This window comes from Panthera pardus, unplaced genomic scaffold (assembly GCF_024362965.1).
Source record: "Panthera pardus isolate Hobbes unplaced genomic scaffold, ASM2436296v1 HiC_scaffold_9, whole genome shotgun sequence".
Lineage (NCBI taxonomy): Eukaryota > Metazoa > Chordata > Mammalia > Carnivora > Felidae > Panthera > Panthera pardus.
The window spans coordinates 416414-439726 of NW_026527024.1; the positions used below are offsets into that span (position 1 = coordinate 416414).

General features: G+C 45.9%; 1 long non-coding RNA gene across 1 annotated transcript; it reads left to right on the plus strand.

Moving 5' to 3' along the window:
* Positions 1-262: 262 nt before the first annotated feature.
* On the plus strand, positions 263-4642 carry LOC109269215 (uncharacterized). Its single transcript, XR_002080988.2, has 3 exons — positions 263-1184; positions 2402-2470; positions 4089-4642. It is a non-coding gene; the product is annotated as an uncharacterized LOC109269215 (long non-coding RNA).
* Positions 4643-23313: the final 18671 nt, after the last annotated feature.

The following is a 23313-nucleotide window of genomic DNA, read 5'->3' on the forward strand; positions in this document are numbered from 1 at the left end:
GCAGATCGTTTGACCCCGGTGATTAGAAAGAACTGGCAGCTGTTTCTCACTCATGGTCTGAGAGTGCCTGCATTTTTGCAAAATTGAACCGCAGAACTTTGGAACTGGGAGGGATGTTGACCAAACGAGCCAACACCCTCACTCACAAGCGGCGGGGGGGGACCGAATCCCAGAGATCTGTGGCAATTTGCCCGAAGTAACAGAGTCCATGAGAAAGTCAGAGCAAGGATCTGTCCCCTCGCTCCCTATTTTCCCCATCCAGCTGAGACTCCACGATCTGCCTCCTCAGCCAGGCCCTCGCGGACCCCCACCTCTCTTGCTTCGTCGTCTCATATCGTCCACCGTCCCCAAACACCCGGAAAAACCTCACCTCGGATCATGCGACAGTTTCTGAGCTCTTTGTACACCTGGGCTGCTGAACTCTGCTTGAGAAGATCAGATGACCTCGCAGACTGGTGCCACCATAAATTCATGACTGCCAGACTCCACGGGGCCCTCCGTGTTGCCTGCGATCTGCTCTCTCACAGGGCCGCTGCTCCGGTTGACTCATGCTTCTCCCCCCTCACGCTTCTGACCTCAACACACCTCCCCCTTTATGACGTCAATGCCTCTAACAGGAAAGCCCTTGACCACCCACCACCAAGCCTGTGGACACATCCGCCTCCGCACCCACCCCTTCCAGCCGGACTCTAAACTCCACCTCGTCTCAAAGAGCCGGTTCTTTGGTCCCCTCTCTGCTCCATCTGTCATTTTTTTCTGAGCCACCTCCTTGCCGTCAGCACCCGAGGAGAACACAGGTGGTTCCTGTATTTAAAAATCAAACCAACTTCCTCCCCCTTTCCCCGTGTCCCCTTCCCCAACCACCTCGCTCCTACGCTCATTATCTTCGTTCCCCACCGCAGTCCGCCTACTACCACCGGTCCGCTACAGTGTTCTCACCAGGGACCTCATTGCTGTTAAGGCCAGTGGAGTCCTCACCTTGCTGGACAGCATCTGACCCTGCCCAGCAGTCCTCGACTTCTGGAAACATCATCTCGATTTCGATGACGACCAAGTCCTCTGATTTTCTCCGACTTCTCTGGGTACATCCTGTCAGTCTTTTTCAAGTCACCCATTCCCTACGTGTTGGAGTCTTCGGGGGGCACTAAGCTATCTTCTCCCGTCACCGTACACACTCTCACTAGGTAAGTTCGTCTACTCCCTTGAGTCTAATTACGATCAGGTTGAGAAGACTCCCAAGTCTGCACTTCCAGTCCAGAACTGGCACTGGAGCACTAGATCTGTAATTCAACTGGACACCTCCCCCTCGCCCCCATCCCCCACCCCCCCCCCAAAAACCTTCCATTCTCCTCCCATTGGAAGGCAATACCACCCCCGCCCGGGCATCATCCTTCCTCATGACTCCGAACCGCAGTCACTGAACGCTCTCAAGTCCACTTTCTCAATATCCCTCTAATGAGCCTCCGTCTTGAGAGAGATCTGTAGGGAAGTGGTTAAACTTGCAGCCAGCTGAAGTAGATTCAAGTCCCACATCTACCACTTGGTTATGCAAGTAACTCAGCCTCTCTGGTTTCCTCATTTACAGAACGTAGGTGGTAATAATAGACCTTCCTGGTGAGGATGCTACGAAGATTCAAGGAGATGGTGCATGTGAGCACTTAGAAGAATATTTGGCACAAGGAAGGTACTGGCTCTTGTCTTAGCTCTCGCTGTTGTCTCTTCCCTGGCTGAATCCTGATGCCCTTCCTATCTGGGCTCTTGTCCCTCCTCCAACTCCCATCAAGAGGATCTTATGAAACAAAATTTGCCCAGGTCACTTGGCTACTAAAAACTCCACGGTGGCTTCCCACTGCTCTGAAAATAAATTTCAAATTCCTGAACGTGGTCTACAAGGTCCCACGTGATCTGCCCGGCAACACTCCTTCCTTCCCTCCACCTCAAACCCCCACCTACATTGGCTATACCAGCTCCTCCTCAGCCTTCGGGTCTCAGCTCAACATCACTTGCTCTGGAAAGACAGCCTGTCTCCTCTCAATCCTCTCCTTGTCCAACAAGCTCGCCACGGAGCTTTTCATTGCCTACTTGTCTGTTTCTTGATGGAGTAGGAATTCTGCTGGCTTTTACATTCATTGCTTTATCTTTTCGTTGCCTCCCATTAGGTTATGAGGTCTTTGGGGGCAGGGACTTCATCTGGTTCACTGCTGGATCCCAAGAACCCAGAAATCTGTCTGGCACACAGGATGTGTTCAATAAATATTTGTTGAATGAACTAAATGACACCAAGGCTATCATTTTCTCAATACAGATGTTAGGTTTTTAGGAAGCAGACAGCATTATGATTCATTTGGGAAATCGAACACCAGCAAATCTTCTTAAAATAATATAATCTGTTTTCGTTCAGATACCTCTCACCTTGGGAAGCCTGGTGTAATCTTCTCAGACGACTTCTACACACTCCATCATCTCTATGGTAATATATCTCACGGAATAGGCTCCAAAGACCCTTAACCTTGAAGAAACCTTAGTTCTTCTTTTTATGGAGAGATTTTTACCCTAGAAAAGCCTGTGGGCTACTTCAGCATGAAATAATGGCCTTAATCACATTGGACAACCTTTTCTACTTAAAATTATTTATGAGATTCAAGTGAGGGGTTAGTAAATTAATGACAGATTTAACTTTAAACGGTCCTTCCTTCCTAATGCTTTTGCCATAATGACTTTCAATACAAGGTAGCCTTTGTTGGTTTTAGAAAACAGAAAAAAGAGTTTCTTTCATTTTAGAATGTTCTTTTACAATATCTTTCCTTTAGGTGAAAACAGATGAGATTTTCAAAGGGTGTGTGTCATTAACTATTATGATTAAGCATTTATTCTTCTCTTATTAATGTGTGAACATTTTTTGGTCAACCCTCCTCTCTTTGTTCTCTCCCTTCCTCTTCTTGAGGAAAAAGAAAAGAAAAAATAAGAAAGAGAAAGGTATACAACATACACACATATATATGCATGTGAAGAGAGAGGGATCCCACAGGATTCTCATATATTGAGAAAGAAGGGTTTGCATATATGCATATGTAATCTATTAATATATGCATGTATATGTGTATGTTTGTATGTATGTGCATATATATATAAATACTTAGTATGTCCCAACATGTTTATTAATTTCCAAGCCCATCTTCATAAATGGGTAAAATTTCCACATTTGCATATGAATATATGGATGTGTATATAAGGATACACACATATATACATATTATGTATGCATAACATATGTATATTCTGTAATATATGCATGTGATATACACATATAAATAACATATTCATATTAACATATATGTCCCATATGTGAATGCATATATGTAATATATATGTAACAAATATGTATTATATAAATATATAGGTATATATTTGTATATATATGTATGTGTATTACATATGTATATTATGTATACATAATATGAATATATGGCCATATGTTCCTATGAATCTATGGAAGCTTTACCCATTTATGAAGATGACCCTGGAAATTAATACACATGTTAGAATATACTAGACATTTGTGTCCCTTATGAAGCTACACTACCGTATATATTAATCCGATTTTTTTTTAATGTTTATTTATTCTTGAGAGAGAGACAGACAGAGACAGAGTCTGAGCTGAGGAGGGGCAGAGAGAGAGGGAGACACAGAATCCAAAGCAGGGTCCAGGCTCTGAGCTGTCAGCACAGAGCCCGATTCAGGGCTCGAACTCACAAACTGTGAGATCATGACCTGAGCTGAAGTCAGACGCTCAACTGACTAAGCCACCCAGGCACCCCCTTAATCTGAATTTTTAATTCTTAGTAATCACCAACCTTGTGGGAAGTGTTGGTAACCTTTTTGTTTGATCTAAACTTGATTCATTTCCTTTCTTCCAAAAACTGCCATGCTTCACCAAAGTAAATGAAATGCATTCTGGATTCGGGGGTAATTCGGTGAGATCACGTGAAAAACCCAGAGACAAGAATGTTCCAGAGGCAGGCCCAGACATCCTAGTGAGGACCACCTTGTGCTTCTTACATTGTATACTGTCCACTTGTCTCGGACAGATCTCCATGCAGCCACCACGCTGGGTCCCTGTCCCAGGAACAGAGGGCCTTTCCAGAAGAAGCGAAGGTTCTCCTCATGTACCGCTTCTGCAGGAAGACATAGAGAAGCCAGGTATCTTAATGCCTGACCAGGGGCCGGCCGTGGTCCCCCCACTCCCCATCTGCTAGAAAGTTGCCACACCCACTGGTAGTCCAGCCTGCTGGGAACCAGGGTGGACCTTTGAGTGTTTCTGTGGACTAGAAGACCTGAGTTTCCCCTGAATTCGATGATTAATTAGCTGTGCAATCCAGGGCACATCACTCTCCTTCTCTGACTCTCACTTCCTCTCTGTAATTAAGGAATTTGGACTAAATGATCTCTTAAGTTCTTTTTAGCTCCACTGTTCTATTCTCACTTTCTAAGTTGCCGTTTATAAATGTGGAACGGTAGGGGCACCTGGGTGGCTCAGACGGTGAAGTGTCCGACTTCAGCTCAGGTCATGATCTCACGGCTTGTGAGTTTGAGCCCCACGTCGGGCTCTGTACTGACAGCTCAGAGCCTGGAGCCTGCTTCAGATTCTGTGTGTATCTCTCTCTCTCTCTCTCTGCCCCTCCCTACTCACGCTCTGTCTCTCATAAACATTAAAATAGATAGATAGATAGATAGATAGATAGATAGATAGATAGATAGATATAGATGTGGAAAGTCTACCTATCCCTCTAGTCTCAAATCCGTGTGGTAAAAATGTGGGCCAGTCTAATTAAAGTATCTTCTGTACCGGACACAAAATTAGGATTGGGGGAAGTGCTAAAAGTGACTTTCACAGTAGGTCAGTACTAGGAAAAAGGAAGATCTTGAAGCTTAATATTCCTCTACTAAAGCTCTTAAATGAAGGAAAAGGAACTAGGAAGCCCGTTTACAGAATAGCTTACCTCGTTTTTTTCATTAACATTTTTAAACGTTTATTTATTTTTGAGAGAGAGAGAGAGTGCAAGGGGGAGGCCCACACAGAATGGGAAGCAGGCTCCAGGCTCTGAGCTGTCAGCACAGAGTCCGACACGGGACTTGAACCCACGAACCGTGAGATCATGACCTGAGCCGAAGTCAGACGCTCAACCGACTGAGCCACCCAGGCACCCGGCTTCCCTCACTTTTGAGAGTTCTAGTAGCAACAGAGGCTACTGTGACCTCGCCTTCCTGGCACACTGATCGTTAAGACAGGCGTATAGAAACATCTGGAGAGCGAGCGCTTGGCTGGCTCAGTCAGTGGAGCGTGCGACTCTTAACTCTAGGTTATAAGTCTGAGCCCCGCATTGGATGTGGAGATTACTTGTAAAAATGAAATCTTAGGAGCGTCTGGGTGGCTCAGTCGGTTAAGCGTCCGACTCTTGATTTCGGCTCAGGCCGTGATCTCACGGTTCATGAGTTTGAGCCCCGTTATCAGACTCTGTGGTGACAGCGTGGAACCTGCTTTGGATTCTGTCTCTGCCCCTCCCCTGCTTGCTATCTCTCTCTCCAAAATAAATAAGCTTACGAAAAATGAAATCTTTAAATTTTTTTTTCAACGTTTATTTATTTTTGAGACAGAGAGAGACAGAGCACGAATCGGGGAGGGTCAGAGAGAGGGAGACACAGAATCTGAAACAGGCTCCAGATTCTGAGCGGCCAGCACAGAGCCCGACACGGGGCTCGAACTCACAGACCGCGAGATCGTGACCTGAGCTGAAGTTGGCCGCTTAACAGACTGAGCCACCCAGGCGCCCCCGGAAAATGAAATCTTAAAAAAAAAAAAAATGTCTGGAAGAGACTGGGAGGGGTGGGTGATGGGAAACACTCATTCCTGGATTTATTTATTTACTTACATTTACTGGATTTATTTATTTATTACATTTGACGAGTTAAACCGTGTGCTCTCCTGCTCTCCTTGAATCCAGGAAAAAGACAAAATTTACGAAATAAAAGGTAAAAAAAAGCTCTGGTAAATATAATTGGTAAATTATAACTGGTAAATATAATTAATTCCCACAATGCATTCTGATCCAGCTCCTAGAGGGTTTACTTTGCTCCAGTGAGAGCTCTCCGGGGTGCCCCTGTCTCTTCTCCGTGTCCACCGGGGAGACTCTGTATCTTAAAGTGACATGTAATTAAGTGCACGATCACAGGCCTGTCCCATCTGCCAAGGAGAAGGGGAAAGCCACAATCCTTGTCTCAGGGAATTCTCTCAGCGTGTCCTCTGTGCTCTCTTCAGGGCACTCGGCCCACCTCATGGCATCTTCCTTCTCCCAGGCCCTGGGTTGAGACAACAGCCATTCTGTCACCAAGGCGAAAAACAAGGCAGGAGGTTTGCCTAGTAAAAGAACAGTCAGCGTGACAAACAAAAGCATAATTGAAATTTACCAACTAGTCTCTCAACGAGAGCCTTAAGCAAATGTGCCCTGCACAGCGTCATTTTGTTGATTTAAATTAGTTACTGGCACTAACCATACTGAAAGGGGAGGTGGGTGGGGAGGGAGGGGGTGAGGAAGGGACTTGCCAAAGTTAATGTTGCTAATATCTCTGCTACCTGGTGTAGAAGTTCTAGCTTTCCCCAGGATCTGTTTTACCCATCTTCTTAATGTTTATTTATTTTTGAGAGAAAGACAGAGACACAGAGCGCGGGCAGGGGAGGGGCAGAGAGAGAGGGAGACACAGACTCCGAAGCAGGCTCCAGGCTCCGAGCCGTCGGCACCGAGCCCGACGCGGGGCTCAGACTCGTGAACCGTGAGACTGTGACCTGAGCTGAAGTCGGACACTGAACCGACAGGGCCACCCCGGCGCCCGTTTTATTCGTCTTCTTTAGGAAGGGTCAGCCTGGGGCCCAAATCCAGCCAATGGCCTGTTCTCATAAATAAGGTGGCATTAGAACGCAGCCACGAGCGTTCATATGTGTAACATCTGTGGCTGCTTTCACACACAACAGCAGAGTTAAGTAGCTGAGACAGAGGCCATGGGCTCAGAAAGCCTAAAATATTTTCTATCTGGCCCTTAACAGAAAGAGTTTGCCCTACATTAACAGGCAACTATATTAATTATAGTTTGCTCTACAGTAATAGAACACGCAATTCTGAGCTATGTGCACGGCTGCCTGGAATAGGGACCTCATGTCCCCACCTGCTAGTGATGATGTCATGTGGTGAAGCGTTGCCAGTAAGATATAAGAGGAAGTTGGGTACAACTTTATCTGGAACCGTGAGATCAGCCTGAGTGCAGAGGCCGCGCACAGCAGAGCAATGAATTGGGAAGGGCCTGGTCTGGACACCACGGAGTGCCTTCTGGCAGGACTCGAACATTCTGCCCCGATTTCTAGATGAGTGGGAAATAAATCCTTAATTTGGATTTTTTTTTTTTGTCTCTCACAACGAAATCTAATGATAATATATCGGGGTATGCCCATTTTTAACATAAAATGTAGCTACAGCTAGGATTTTTTCAATGTATCTTCCTCGAACAAAAACCCAGGTATCTGCTTTCAGATGGAAGACGAGATGTTACTAGAACTTCTTAAAATGACTGCCGATAAATGACCTCCAGACCATTCAGGAAAGAGCATCATCACGGAGAGATGAATGCGTTCCTTGTTTGTATCCGAAGCTTTATTTTTATAAGCTATAATTTCTCAATTTATCATCCTCGTCCTTAATTGGGTGAGGACAGGATGTTATTTCTAGTAATTACAGTAACTATTAAACAAAACTGTCACGCCCTAAATAATTGAGAATTGTCAAATTCGAAATGAGTGTTTTCCTAATGTGTCATCCCAAATTAATAGGCATTTGTTGGGGAAATCAGGGACATATTGGCTACAATTCGACTTCTCCCTCGCGCTATTTGCTTTTTGCCTTCATTGTTAAGCAGTAAAACTGTTCCGTCACAACAGGCAAGCAACCTGTGCCTGGTGACACAGCAGGTGTGGGGCACATGTTTGAACAAAATGCCTTTTTATTAATTTAATTAGCACCTGGCCTCACAGGCTGCTGAAGGAAGAGTGAGAAGCTTCCTTCCCGCACAGCAAACATCTCTCAGGCTCTTACTCTCCGTCTTCTTTCAGGGTGAAGCCTCTTGTCGTGTATTCCCGTTTTCACCTCTTAGCACTTTCTCCTGGGTTGCAAACAAAAAAAAAAAAAGGAAAGAAAGAAAGAAAATATGAGCCTTTCTAGACTGTGACAATTTATCCAAGGATTTTGTTTGCTTTGGTGAGAGAAGATTTGAGAATCCTAGAAAAAATACTTTGTGCTATGTGGTTTTTTTTTAATGTTTATTTATTCTTGAAAGAGAGAGAGAGTCAGAGCACGAGCAAGAGAAGGGCAGAGAAAGAGGGAGGCCCAGAATTGGAAGCAGGTTCCAGGCTCCGAGCTGTCAGCACAGAGTCTGACACGGGGCTCGAACTCGTGAGCCGTGAGATCATGACCTGAGCTGAAGTCGGACGCTCAACCGACTGAGCCACCCAGGTGCCCCTGTGCTATGTGTTTAAAATGCAATCCTAGAATGTGGGGTAGTGGAAGGCGCTACCAAACTCATTTAGCCTCAGCATCTTAATCCGGAAAAGGAAACTGAGGCCCAGAGAAGTGAGATGTTTTGCCCACAGTTGTGGGAAATTCTGAATTGGAAAACAAATCCCTGGGTTTCTAATCCAGGGATCTTTCCACAAATTGGGCGTATTCTTTTAGTTTCAAGTCTTAAAAATGTTGAGGAATTGGGGCACCTGGGTGGCTCTGTCAATTAAGCACCGACTTCGTCTCAGGTCACGATCTCACGGTTCATGAGTTCAAGCCCCACGTCAGGCTCTGTGCTGACAGCTCAGAGCCTGGAGCCTGCTTCGGATTCTCTGTGTCCCTCTCTCTCTGCCCCTCCCCTGCTCACGCTCCATCTCTCTCTGTCTCTCAAAAATAAATAAACGTTAAAACAAATTTAAAAAAAAAAAAAACAGAAAGAATCGGTTTCCATCTTTCCACCTTGCTTTCTCCTGTGTTGGTTTCCTTCTCAGCCAGTCTCTCTGTGGTGACAAACAGGCTATCACCTGCTCCTAACTTACATCCTACTAACTTAGGGACGCCCAAGGAATAGTTTCTGCACGCTGTTCCGGGCTTGTCTCCATTCCTGGGGCGGGAACACGTGGTCCCACTACTTGAGCCACATAAACTGAGCTGGGCACAGTGGGGGACACCCAGTGCTGTGCCGGTAAATATTTGGCAACCGGTTCTGGGGGCGGGGAATAGCGTCCTCATTTGTAAAGCCTAGCAGTTTCCACGGTAGATCTCAAGCTCTCCCCAGGTGGTCCCAGAGCACTGAGTTGGGACGAGATGTGCAGGAACACCCATGAGGTAATATTTCTACCGTACAGACAAATAAACGTAAATAACCTGGAGATCAATGACAATAAAATGCAGTTAATTAGTACCTTACGAGTTTTGAGCACGTGCTGCCTTTGTTTTAAATATAATGTATTTAATCTCAAGTGTGTAGAATTTAATGGTAAGTAATGGCTGTGTCCGACCACGAGCTGGCCAGATTCCTAATATTTTCATAATTTGGCTCTCGTGAACCAGTATGAGCCAGCTGTAACATACCAGTGGGCAAATACTGCAGAAGGAGAGGTCATCTGTTACCAGAATTAGGGAGAATGGATGCTGAGCAGCAAAGACAGTAGATGTCTCTTCCAAGCGAGAGGGAAGATTTCAGTGCAAATGGAAAATTGGTTATATTGTAGCAGAGGAAATGCAAAAGAAGAGTTTTGTCCTTGCCAAAAACGTATTTTGAGAGGAAATCTTGGAGCATCAAGAGACACATAAATCGTGTGTGTGTGTGTGTGTGTGTGTGTGTGTGTGTTTATGCCCCATGGTAGCTGGCGGTAAGAGTTCCTGAGTATTTCTGCAGCCTCAGTCCTAAGGGTTGGTGGTTTGGAACAGGACAGCCCAGGGGACATCCTGAAGACCCCAAGGACTTGCAGGGATGGAAAGGGCCTTCTCAGTATTTTGCTCCTATCTCGGTCCTCCAGAAAAGCTGATCTCAATAATTAGAATTAAACGCAGGACAGTCCTTCGCAAACTGGTGCGAGTCTAGACTGTAATTTTTTGTTTTGATGTTTATTTGTTTTCAAGAGGCACAGAGAGACAGAGCACGAGCAGGGGTGGGGCAGAGAGGGAGACACAGCATCCGCAACAGGTTCCAGGCCCCGACCTGTCAGCACGGAGCCCGATGCAGGGCTCGAACTCACGGACCGTGAGATCATGACCTGAGCTGAAGTCGGCCGTTTCACCCACTGAGCCACCCAGGCGCCCCGAGACTGTAATTTTTTTTTTTTACTTTTTTTCTTAACGTTTTATTTTTGAGACAGGGAGAGACAGAGCATGAACAGGGGAGGGTCAGAGAGAGGGAGACACAGAATCTGAAACAGGCTCCAGGCTCTGAGCTGTCAGCACAGAGCCCGACGCGGGGCTTGAACTCACAGACCATGAGATCATAACCTGAGCTGAAGTCGGCCGTTTCACCCACTGAGCCACCCAGGCGCCCCGAGACTGTAATTTTTTTGAAAGGACTGAAGTTGCCTTTTCATCCACATGGCAAGCATCCTCCAGAAAGCCTGTCCGTCCTCACTACCCCAGAGCACATGGCTATTTCCCACTTGAACTTCCGCCGTACTCCATCACAACACCATTTACATACACTATGATTATATACTCTCTCATTTTGTTACAAAAATATTCATGGGAGAGAGCTCTATCCTGCCAAACACATTATTGCCTCCTTAATGTTTATTTTTTTTATCCCCAACAATGCTGAGCATAGTATTAAGCACATAGAATGTGTTTAACAAACATGTATTGATGTGAAAACTGACGTACAGTGGCAAATTACTAGCTACTAAAAGAACTTGTGTTTTTTTTTTTAAATTTTTTTTAATGTTTATTTTTGAGAGAGAGAGAGAGAGACAGTATGAGCGGGGGAGGGACATTCTGTCTCTAGAGAGAGACATTGTGTCTCTAGAGAGGGAGACACAGAATCCGAAGCAGCCTCCAGGCTCCGAGCTGTCAGCACAGAGCCTGACCCAAGGCTCGAACCCACGAACTGCGAGATCATGACCCGAGCTGAAGTCTACATGCTTAACCGACTGAGCTGCCCAGACGCCCCCCAAAGAAATTGTTTTATGAAAAGACAATGGTGATGTGATAACCAGGATAATAAGATGTGTGTAAATGGTGTTTCTAAGCCCTTCAGGGTGTGACCGGAAATTATTTCTTCACTTTGAAATCTTATCAAAAATGCTGACTTGGTTTTCACAAAGACGGTGTCATGGTAAAAGGCAAGTTAGGCCCTGTGCAAATTAATCAGGTCCAAAAGCTGAGATTGTCCTGTAAATAAAATTCATAGTGACAATTGTCTCTCAGCCAGTCCTGTAAGCTCATTGCCCACAGCATGAACGCTGGCCAAACTTGATACATTCACAGAATTTTGCAAAGGTGACTTCCAAGGAGGTGGCCTCAGTGAGTCAATGACTTATGTTGATTATCGGAAGAGAAATGACCAGAGGCTAAGGCAGCACCTTCATCCCAGAGGCAATTTTCAAGTTGAACGTGGGGATCCGTTGACACGGTTGATGCCATTTTACGTACCTTTAGACAAAAGTCAGCTTTCTGGTAAGAAAACTGAGGCATTTGTCACTTAATCATCTTAATTGTTCACACTACATATTTGAAAAGTTGTAGGGTTGCAAATGTTATAATTATAGTGTCTTATTCAGACTTCAGCTGTTCCCCAGACAATGCCCCACCCGTCACCAAAATCGCTTTTTAAAATTATGCTGTTCAGCTTCTGGTTGGAGTTTCCCAGTTTAAAGGAGATTTAGACCATAGATCTGAAGGCCTCTTCTTTCGATTTTTATTTCCCAGTCTTGTTGGGCCAGCTGCCTTCAACAGATGGAAATGTGGTCCCTTTTGAAGGCAGCATCTGCTATGGTACCTGCTGGCGTCATTTTTTCCCATTTCATGTGGAATCACATACGTTTTTGCCCATGGCCTGCTCTAGCCACACTTTAAATTATACCTAAATTTAATTTTAATTCCAAACACAATCTCTCAGAGCAGCAAATAAAAACAAGTAATTAGAAGTTTGCAAGTTTCTGATTTGACAGCAATTTGAAGAAACAGAAAAATGGTGTCAATGTGGAACTTAAGAAAGGGTACGTGAAACTCACAAATGTTGCTAAACCTGTGCGCGTGCACACACACACATTATTATTAAATCATAGTCAAATTGCCCCAATAGCCAGAGGACATAGACAATGCAATTTGGTACAGCCGACTTTCCCCGACGGTTCAACAGGGATGCCTTTAAGAATCAAAACTTTGGGTGGCTCGGTTGGTTAAGCGTTCGACTCTAGATACTGGCCCAGGTCATGATCTCATGAGTGAGAAGAATACAGAACCCCAGTTTTGTGGGTTCGAGCTCCCCATCGGGATTCTGCTTGGAATTCTCTCTCTCTCTCTCTCTCTCTGTCCCTCTCCCACTCACACTGTCTCTGTCTCTCTCAAAATACATACATACATACATACAAACTTTCCAAAAATTTTAAAAATTAAAAAAAAAGAAAACTTTAAAATCATAACGACTCTCATGTCAGTGCTTTGCGGGATGTATTACATTCAGTTTATAAATATAATTTCATCCACTTCGTAATGACTTATTGGCATCCTTACGAACATTCGTCACCACGCCCCGCTGTTGTGACAGATAGTGTGTCCAGGACGAAAATAATTCTTATTCATCTCCATTCAGTACCACAAACGTTTGTGTGTTTGCCCTGTCCACACCAGAAATGATGCTGAGTCCTAAGAATAGAGATGAACGAACCTGGCGTTGTTTCCAGCCTCGCTCTTTCCCACTCAAGGAAAAGCGAGAGGGCAGGAGACACACGATGAGTCGTCACGGACAACTGGCCTTGGAGGTGAGCAGGACCCAGATCGTGAGGGACTTTGAACTTGGGCAGTAGGAAGCATGGAGCAGGCAGATGGAAAAGTGGACACAATGAGATGTCTGCTCTGGTCCAAACAAGAAATGACACAACCTGAGCCGGGCCAGTAACGGCTCAAAGAGATAAAACCCACAGGATCTGGTGTCTCCCTTCATGATGGAATAGAGAAGGAGAATCTAGGATGATCCCTAAGTCTCTTGCTATGGCACCTGGGGGATGATGCCGTTAGCCAAGATGGGAAATTCGGAAAGAATGGGCTTGAGAAGGAAAGGTACTGAGTTTGGCTTTTCATTCATTTCTTCGACAAATATTTATGGGTCACCTAGTGTGTGCCAGTCACTGGGTTGGCACTGTGGGTACAATGGTGAGCAAAAGAGGACGTGATCATGGCCTCTTCTCCGAAGGTATCTCATCGTCCTTGGATTAAACACCAAACTTCTTACTTGGCCTATAGGCAGGGAGCATATCAAAAGCTGTCCAGACACTTAACAAGTAATACTACACAGGTACTGGTCATCAGAACAGATGCCAGCATCTTGGATCAGCATTTTAAGAATCTGCATTTCCTGCCCCCTTATGCCAGGCATTACTCTCTGGTTACTGGATCATGGGGAAAATCCAGAGGAGGGGCTGGGCAGCGGGACTCATGGAGGGGGTGGGGGAACACTGGAGTAGCTCAGCGTAGCAGCTATATTTATCATCTGTACAGAAGTATGTTACTGTCTTAATGACAGCATGGCCATATTGGTACAGATTGGCTGACCATCGGGCCTGCTTCCAAGGCCTTCTGTGGTCTGGCATCTCTCCCCTTCTCTGGCTTTGTCTCCTGCTCTCGCTGTTCTAGCCACACTGGCCTTCTCTGAGTGCCTTGAAAATACCACACTCCCACTATGGAGCCCCCAGCCATTGTTTCCTCTGCAAACAGCCTTCTTGCCCCCCCCCCCACCCCCTCAGCTAACTCCTCTACATCCTTCCTTCTCGACTCTGACAGATCCCTCAGGAAGCAGGCCTGACTTCCCTGAAGAGGTAGCCCTCCCTCCACCCCCACCGCCAATTCATCGCCCAGTAATAATCCCTCACAGCACCTTGTCCTTCTCCCTTGCCATTATCACAGTCGAAGTTTACAAATATATTTATGTGGTTACTCAGTTCACCCTCTCTTGTAAGCTCCAAGAGCGGAGAGATCGTGTCTTCTTTTGACTGGGGCCGGGGGATCTGTTTCTGAGATGGTGCCCTCACGTGGCTACTGGCAGGAGACCTCAGCTTCTCACCACGTGGAGCTCTCCTCACAACATGGTAGCCAACTTCCCCCAGATCAAGCCATCCAAGAGAGCGAGAAGAAGCCACAGTGGCTTTTGTGACCCAGTCTCCTGAGGCTCACCGTGTTGCTTCCAGTTTATTAGAAGCGAGTCATTATTAAGTTGAGCACACACTTAGAGGGAGAGGAATATGGCTCCACCCCTTAAAGTGAGGAGTATAAAACACTTTGTGGACGCATAGTAAAATCATCATAAGGAGCATTAACTCTGAGGACTGCTACAGGTCAGAGGTTGACATCTCTTTGAATGCAGAGAAGTGACGTGAAAGCAGATAAAATATTATACAATCGTACCCATATAGGTAATGTGTGTTAACGGATGACCACTGACTTTGGTAAAAGCCACATCGCTGCTGACTTTCACATTAGACAAACTCTTTGCATTCTTACTATTTTCTTTGAGAATACCAGTCACGATGAAAAATTAACATTCAGAAAATTCATATCTCAACAAAGTGATATTTTCAGATAATCATATTGAAAATAATCTTAATATACTCTATGTCATGATTTATAAAAAGTATTCTAAGCATACTGAATATCATATTTATAGCTGTAATTTGGAGTTTTCTTTGTACATTATTTACTAGCATATTGAATTCTCTGCCCATTAAGTGTGTATATATTTCAACCAAACTAAAATACAGCATTGCAACCCAGACTAAAGTTGCCTCAGACATTCAGAAATTCTTGAGAAATCCTTTCTGTAACATTGTTTTCTTGTTTTTTGCATTCCTTTTGACACATTTCAATCACCAGTTTCTAAAAATTACTTGTTAAGATCTGATTTAAGAGGTGCCTGGGTGGCTTAGTCAGTTGGGCGTCCGACTTCGGCTCAGGTCATAATCTCATGGTTCACGGGTTTGAGCCCCGCATCGAGCTCTGTGCTGACAGCTCGGAGCCTGGAGCCTGCTTCGGAGTCTGTGTCTCCTTCTCTTTCTGCCCCTCCCCCATTTGCACTGTGTCTGTCTCTCAAAAAATAAATAAACGTTAAAAAAAATTTTTTTTAAAGATCTGTTGTGACATCATGCTTATCTTATGACAATTATTCCATACTCAGAAGTTTGGGCCAAAAACACATTTAATGTGTCCCTGTTCTTTCACATGTATGTATCCTTAACTAGTTGACCTTCTAAACAGAAGAAATCTTTTTTTTTAAATTTTTTTTAATGTTTACTTATTTTTGAGAGAAAGAGACAGAGTATGAGGGGGAGAGGGACAGAGAGAGAGACACACACAGAATCTGAAGCAGGCTCCAGGCTCTGAGCTGTCAGCACAGAGCCCAATGTGGGGCTCGAACTCACGAACCATGAGATCATGACCTAAGCTGAAGTCGGATGCTCAACTGACTGAGCCACCCAGGGTGCCCCTAAACAGCAAGAAATCTTAAATAATGTGAACACAGCAATGTTCCTTCTCTAATATTTCCATTATATTTAGCTTCCTTTTCCTTGTCTTTCAAATAAAGTCAAGAATCATTATTTTACCTGTTATTGGGAGCGTATCTGTTAAAGTCTTTGGGGAGAGGCAGCATTTTAGATGGATGTTATGCCAGGGAGACTGCTTCTGTGCTATGATTTCGGAAGAAATCCTCCACTCTTCCTGTGTTTGAAATTTACCCAGCAGGAGTCATGGTGTTTCGCTCCATGGTTTGTCTTAAGGTTAAATGAAAATGATTTCTAGTTGTTTGGAACATCATAAGGAATGAACCCTGTCGTACGCACCTCGCCATTTCACCGGCACATCAAAGCCGTGAAGCACGATCATCAGAGTCTGTCTCCTGGTAAGGTGCAATGGATTAAGTGACTTGACCAAGATGGCCCGTGTCCTGTTGAATATTGCTCAACGAGTAAATGGTAGGGGCCAAACTGAAACTCTGGGCTTTTTATTTCAAGGTCCTGGAGCTTTCCACCATAACAGGCTGACTTCACTCACACCGATGCGTAAGTTACAGCTCTCAGAGCTATGACTAGGAGCATTGTGGCATAAATGGAGAAGAGACCCCGACAGATGTCAGTCGTGGCTGACCGAGTGTGCAGTCTGGGTCTGCTCAGGAGATAGAAGCCACAGGGTAGGTTAAACAGGGAAGCTGAATATAAAGAATTATTAATTGTGATGAAAGGGAGGCTGTAAGATAGAAGGAATCTCTTTGTGGTGCCTCGGCGGAAGGGAGAGGACCCAAGGAAGGGCAAGCTTGGAAGGCGTTCGGGTCTTGTTGGAGAAGGTGTGGTTCGGCCCACCCTAAGCATGATGCATAAGAGGACAGTCTAGGGGCGCCTGGGTGGCTCAGTCGGTTGAGCGGCGACTTCGGCTCAGGTCATGATCTCACAGTCCGTGAGTTCGAGCCCCGCGTCGGGCTCTGTGCTGACAGCTCAGAGCCTGGAGCCTGTTTCAGATTCTGTGTCTCCCTCTCTCTCTGACCCTCCCCCGTTCATGCTCTGTCTCTGTCTCAAAAATAAATAAACGTTAAAAAAAAAATTAAAAAAAAGAGGACAGTCTAATGCACTGCACATCATCAAAATTAAAAACTTGGATGACCAGGTTAAGAGGATGAAAGATGGGGAAGCCTGGAGGCTAGTGCGGCAGAAACACAGACTCCAAGAATCCGCGTCTATCCCAGAGGCGCAGGCAACGTGCTTAGAACACAAAGGAGAAGGAGATTAATTTCAGCCAAGGGGATCTGAGGAGTCAGAAGAGGTGATAAGTAAACCGGGATTTGAAAGGCAAGCAGGATTGCAACAGATGGACCCAGAAGTATGAAGAGCATCCCAGGCAGAATGAGCAAAGGCCAGAAGGGAAAAAAAGTGCAAGAATGTTTACCCGGTTCGTAGCCCGGTGCGTGGGAGGAGCCAAGTGGGAAGTGAGCCTGGAAAGGTGGGACAAATAGTGCAACCAAGTGCCCTGCGCATATAGCCCCTGTGCCCAAAGCCCGGGAGGCCAGAGAATGTTAAGTACAGTAAGAGGTGCAGAGAACCCTGGCGGGGGTGCGGGGTCAGGGGGTGGGGGGAGCTCTGGACCTAGGTAAGAAGAAGATTATTTGGCCAGGGGCCATGATGCAAGATGTCCATCTGTTCTGGGGAGCATTGCCCGAAGGGGAGCAGGAGGGAGGAGCTACAGGGCCCCTTCTGGAAGCTTTCCCGCTTCTGTGCCCCCATCTTAGGCCCAGGCTGGGACACCTGAGTCTGTCTCTTTCCCACGGGCGTCTCTTCCTTGCGTCTTCCCAAGGCCTTTCTCAGACTGAGGGCGGGGCTGCAAAAACTCACCTGCTGTAGTGTTTCAGGGGGATTGATCCGCCGCGGATCCCCGCTTTGTGCAAGGGAAGAGCCACCCCTGCTTCCCAGGTCTGAACTACGGGGTAGTATTTTAGCCGCAGGGGGAGAAAGGAGGTCAGTTAGCAAGTGGTTTGTGAAGTGCTTCCTCAAGAAACACATCACAGTAAATGCTTTACTCTGCTTTTCAAAACCGTGGATACCCTGGGATTTAAAAAAAGCTCAGTTTATTTTGACCATTAGAGTTTTACATCCACTCTTTACATCTACTGACCTAATTCTATCAGGAAAGCTGAAGGGTCTGTGGTTCCAAGTATATTTCATCCCATTGCCAGTTTCTTTCAGGCGGTCTTGCTGGTAGCTGGGAGGTGGCAATCCTTCTGCTCCGTCCAAGTAGCATTTGCTAATTTAAAGGCACACAAGTCAGCAGTCTTTTAACAACTAGGGGAGCACATTGCTGGATATTTACCGAGTTCTAATCTTCTGGTAAAAGGTGAGAACGGTTAGAGGGAGAAATGAAAGAAAGTATCATTGACGAAAGAAAGAACGGGAGAGAGAAGGGGCGCCTGGTTGGCTCAGTCGGCTGACAGTCAGTTGACATTTGATTTCAGCTCAGGTCATAATCCCAGGTTCGGGGGATCTGGGATGGAGCCCTGGGCTGGGCGTGGAGCCTGCTGGAGATTCCCACCCCCAACCCCCTTTCTTTCTCCCTCTGTCTCTCTGCCCCCTCCCCCCACCCCCAAAAAAGAATGGAGAGATGGATGGGCTTCCTGAATGGGAGGAAAATCTGAGTGTCTATTTTGGGTATTTAGCTGTTGCTCCCCAAGCAAGTTATTCTGGGGGGCGGGGGGTGTCTGTAATTCCTGTTCCATCCCAGAATTTCCCTTGATTAACCCCTGAAGCTCACAGAGCCACACTTGCCCCAAGTCTCTGCGATATTATCAGCAAAACTGAACTGTAGCCCTTCACTCAACAAGAGTTTGGTTTCTGAACTTGACCTGCCAGCACGACTGCCCCAGCCAGGAACTCCTCATCCAGATTCCAAGTCTAAATTAAACACACGTTCTTAAAAAATGGTCAGAGGGATCATGCAAATTCCAAAAAAGGTCTCTTCACTTGCCGTTCCCCAGAGACCATTCATGGGCAGGGGATTATTTCCCTCATAAAATGGCAGTCTAATGTCTTTGTTGGGTATTCTCTGTCCTTCGAGGACTCCAGGCTGCAGCCTCCTTTAGCTCTTTAGCGTCCATTTAGCCCTGATTTTTTCCTCCCCAAAGCGAATATGGAGTCAAAGCAACTGGCCTCCCAGACCCAGAAAACCAGGCTCTAAAGTCATTGGAATTTCCTAAATTCTCTGTACATGTTATCTAACTACAACAGCTGTTCTTTAAAATATATCATATAAACAAATGGTGCCGATGGGCTCTCAAGTTTTTCCTGGCGCAGACATCGTATGACCTGGAAAACACACTCCATCATTCACGACTAGAATGTCCTCTCCGATGTAGGCCAAGAAAAACTTGGAATACTCCAAGATACGCTTTGTACAACATCCATTACATACGAAAATACAGGAATAGTGGCTCAGCACTGAAACCCCACTGCTGGCAATCAAAAAAGAAAGTTCGGGGGGAGAGGAGATTTCTCGGAGGACTTGTGGCCAACGTTCACGCAAAAAACATCAGGACACAGAGAGGGTAGAGAAGAGGCTGAGGGGGCCTCGTAGGGAAGATGGCATGAAATCAGGGACCCGGGGAGTGATTCAGCTTTCTTCAGGAAAGAGGAAGGAAGGAGGACACTCGCACCAAAGAACCCTAACAGCAGTCCCTAAACTTCCCAGGGAGATCTGCCTGCTTGGGGAGTGTGGCTGTAGCCCAGGGTCGGGGAGATGTGGCTGGGGCTGGGGTGGAAGCCGGGAAGGGAGACAGAGGGCACGTCGTGCAGATGATCGCCGAAGCTCTTCTTACGGAACGTGAGATCATCGGACGTGTGTCACAGGAGAGCCACACAGCGGCGACTTCATAGCAGATGCTTGCTCTGGGCCCGATATCCCCCACTCTGGCACGCTGTAACTTATTTCTTAAAACCATCCTGGGAAGTGTATGCTCTTCCCATTTTACAGGCAAAGAAATGGAGATGTCAGCCGATGACATAACGTTTGCAAAGCCAAACGGCCGCGAAGCAGTGGGGCCAAGATTTAAACCCAGGGCGTCCAGCTCCAGAGCCCGTGCTGTTTTGCTTCCCGAGGAAGTCATTACCTATTTTAGAAAGATAATCCCGTGGCCCCGTGGGGGATGAATGAGGAGAGAGACAGGAGGCAGGGAGGCCCGCACGGAGGCCACCACAGTGGTCCCAATGAAAGCTCACACAGGCCTCAGGTTGATAGGATTTAATGAACAAGTGGATATGGGGTGAAAACAAGGGGGCAGAAGGAAAAACTACTGACTCATCTCCCTTGAATGACTGGGTGAGTGGCGCTTTCAGTTCCAGAGATGGGAAACACGGAAGACACAGGATGGGTCAGGGGGAGAAGAAAGAAGAAAGGGTGGCTTTGTCCGAGGCCAAATGATTTCACACAGGAGGGACATTCGAGTAGAGGCGTCTGCTCACAGGTGAAATAACCGACTTGGAGCGCGGGGGACGTCGAGGCTGAACACAGAGGCGGAGGTGGACATTCCTGAAGGTCGTGAAGTTTTAGCTTCGGGGCTTCTCCCATACGTGAACCCTTCAGGCCCCTGGCCTCTTTATAAAGACCCCGCCTCTTTATTATTCGTGGGGTCAGGTGTGTTTGGGAGCCTTTCAGAGGTAGGTGGTTGGAGCTGACATTGATCCAAACCGTGACTGTTACCTCCTTCCACCCCTCCTCCTTCCCACTGACCTTCCCCTCAGATCCAAGGGCACCGGAGTGCCCCAGGCATGGGGCGAACCTGTTTAGGAGGATGCCGAGTTAAGAACACCCGTAGTTGGGGATTAATGGGCTACATCTGGACGGCTTCAGTGTCTAGTTAAGTTACTGCTAGCCATCTTAGTACAGAAATTTTGTAAAAGAACGCCCTCCCCCCCCCCCCCACCAAATTGCATAAACATCAAGTCTCATAAACCTCGGTGTATCCCTGGATTGAGTTGGAGGTGATAATTTGATACAGTTGACCACTGACGCCCTGGGAATGACAAGACTGCACAAAGAGAGCAGGTAGCAAGAAAAGATCACAAGGAATAAAACCTTCAGGAACTCACGGTCAAGGGGCGAGTGGAAGGAGCCGGATGAAGAAAGTTACCATGAGACTATAGGGGCTTGGGAGCCAAAGAATGACTAGTTTCAAGAGGGGAGGGCAGGCAATTCAAGGAACAAATGCAGAAGAGAAACTGTTGAACTAACTAGGTGGGTAGAATAAATCGGTGGGTAAAAGTCGCCTTGAGGAGTGCCCAGAAGTAAGCAACTAGAGGCGATGAGTCTAAGCTATTTTCTAAAGATATAAAAATGGCTATTTGCTCTGTGCAGGATACCCTGCTCAGTGCTTACAAACGTTACTTTCACGTGTCAACTTGCCTGGGCCATAGCACCCTGATATTTAGGCAAACGTTATTCGGGATATTTCTGTGAGAATATTTTTTAGATGCGATGAACACTTAAATCAATGGACTTTGAGTAAAGAAGGTTGCCCTTAGCAGTGTGGGTGGGTTGTGCTCAAGGTAAGGCCGGAGGGTGAGCCGTGGGTAAGGTATTTGGGTAAGCAGTGACCAGGGAAAAGCAATCAAAAGGGAAAGCGTAGTTGCATGAAGAAACGCCCGGAGCCTATTTGGACATTTGCAGGAGCCCAGGCTGGATTCAGCTCAGTATGCCTAAGAAAACGGAAAGGACAGGTGCGGATAGATCCATGGAAGCCAAAGTGTAGAGGGTGTTTTAAGGTTAGGAATGAGGTGCGTGTCATTCTTTTAGCAGGAAACAGAGAATTATTTCTTTGAGCAGGAAAGGGGCATGATTGGGTTTCAGAGTACAAACTATCCTAACTAATCCATGAGTTAGGCTCCTATCATTCTTTCTGTATACCATGTGCCAGGCACTAGGCTAAGTATTGTAGATGTGGTAATAAAAACACACAGTCTCTGAATTCAAGGAGCTCACAGCCTGGGAGGGAGCTGGAGATAGAGAAGGAGAGAATTATAATGCAATATTGATGAATTATTTAATAACAGTTAAGTGTATGGTGGAAAAGAATCTCACAAGGGGCGCCTGGGGGGCTCAGTCGGTTAAGTGTCTGACTTTGGCTCAGGTCATGATCTTGCAGTTTTGTGAGTTCGAGCCCTGCGTCAGGCTCTGTGCTGACAGCTCAGAGCCTGGAGCCTGCTTTGGATTCTGTGTCTCCCTCTCCCCCTGCCCCTCCCCTGCTCGCGCATGCTCTTTCTCTCAAATGTTTTTTAAACATTAAAAAAAAAAAAAAAATCACCCAAGAGAGGCACCTAATGCCCTGGGTTGTCACAGGCGGCTTCCTGGGAGAGGTGATTCAGGACATTTTTTTGGAACTCCGAATGATTGTCTCATAGAGGTTAGGTCGGATCACTTGAACATGAGTTGTAATTTAATGTGATCCAACCTCACAGAATGTTACAATGGGGAGCAGGTCTCCCAGGTCAGACCTCGAAGACCTTCATACCTCATGACTACCTTACCACGGTATTTTCAGGCTTATGGGTCCCCAAAGTAAGCAGCCTAGGACTTCTCAGTATGCAAAATCTGAAGCTGGACGGTTTTTAAATACTTCCATCTTGTTTTCCCTTTCTGTGCTTTTGCTTACGCTCCTCTCCCCAAAACCTCTGGCCTCAAGGCCTTCGGCCCTGCTGCAAGGTGCTCATTGTTTCTTGAATCCTGATTTGCCCAAAGCTTTCCCTTCTTGAGGTGCTACTGACTGATCCGTGTTAGAAAAAAAAAAAAAAAAACAACCTGATTGAAGTAGTTAATCCTTACGTGCGAATGACTCTTAGAGCTATTTAAGTCTTTAAGAGCCGGATCCCACAAATCTCTGGTGGACTTACAGGTAATAAAAAAACAAGGCCTTTGTGTATTTGTTTATATAGGTCATTTATAAGTCAGGAGTTGAGAAGGTGGGGCTACCTCTCCGATGTTTCCCATTCAGACTTATTTAGTTTGCCACTTGGGTCGGTAAATTTCTGCTTCTCGACTTATATACACTTACATTTAGCATCTTTTCTCGTGAATTACAGTAGTAGAGGATTTAAAAATCTGCTTCTTCAAGAATGTATGACTTGTCCTCAGTGGAAGAAATGTTGATATCATTCCATCTCTTTCCTGCTTCCTTTGAAAACTGAGCTGGTTGAAGCTGTATAGTAGTTACAGCACGTGTGTAATTTTTCTAAGAGGAACTGGTATTTCAAAAAAAAAAAAAAATCACACATCATATACATCTCATGATTTGGATTAAGTAAATGAATTTCATTGAAAAGTGTTTACTTGGCTCCTCTGCCTTAAAATACGCTCTTTCAAAATAAGACTTATTGTAATATGTCCTAATGCTAATACCAGAAGTTTTAAGGTCATACAATTTGACACGTTAACGTTAGATCAGTGGTTCCCAAACTCAAGTCACCAGATTAGCTCTGGGCAATTCTTTCTTTTTTCTCTTTGTTGTCAT